The 572-nt window shown below is 60.7% G+C and overlaps 1 pseudogene; it reads left to right on the top strand.

The window, feature by feature from the left end:
- On the top strand, positions 1–152 carry LOC115833997 (annotated as a pseudogene).
- The last annotated feature ends 420 nt before the right edge of the window (positions 153–572 follow it).

Below are 572 nucleotides of genomic sequence, written 5' to 3'. Positions count from 1 at the left end.
GACCTTTAGCTGTGGATTACTCAACTCCTGCATCACTGAAGAATGCAGCTAGCTGTGAGAATTAATGTGAATTGCAGGACACATTGATCATCGACCCTTCCAATGCACTTGCAGCCTGAGTTCCTCCCAGGGCTATGCCTGTCTGAGCGTCGCTTGCCAATCAATAGCCCCTGGAGGTGCCTCTGGGCTCCTCAGGGTGCATGGCTGGGGGTTCCCTGGCAGGGCCCACCGGGGCTCTCCATCCCCCCAAGTGCAGACCGGTGACGTCCACCCTCCTCTTCTGCCATGCCTGCCCCTTCCCCCTCCACCCGCAGGCCCTGTGTGGTCATGCGTTGGGTGGTGTGGGGAAGAGGGGCTCCTGGCTCTGAGGAAGAGAGAGAGGGTGGTGCCGCCACCCAAAAAAACAGAGGGAAGAGAGCTGGCTGGGTCCAAGTTCCCGTGGCCACCACTGCGGTCTGGGTTCCTCCCTCGGGGGCTCCCTCGTGCCTCGCAGCTCATGGTGCAGGGTTCATTGGCCCTGGTGGGGTGTAAGTCCCTGTGTCGTCATCGTCGTCATGTGTCGTCGATGGTGG

This window comes from Nomascus leucogenys, unplaced genomic scaffold, assembly GCF_006542625.1.
Source record: "Nomascus leucogenys isolate Asia unplaced genomic scaffold, Asia_NLE_v1 000527F_266339_qpdss144743sc, whole genome shotgun sequence".
In the NCBI taxonomy this organism is placed as follows: domain Eukaryota; kingdom Metazoa; phylum Chordata; class Mammalia; order Primates; family Hylobatidae; genus Nomascus; species Nomascus leucogenys.
Note: the sequence above shows the minus strand (reverse complement) of the source record. Positions and strands in the feature narration are given on the sequence as shown.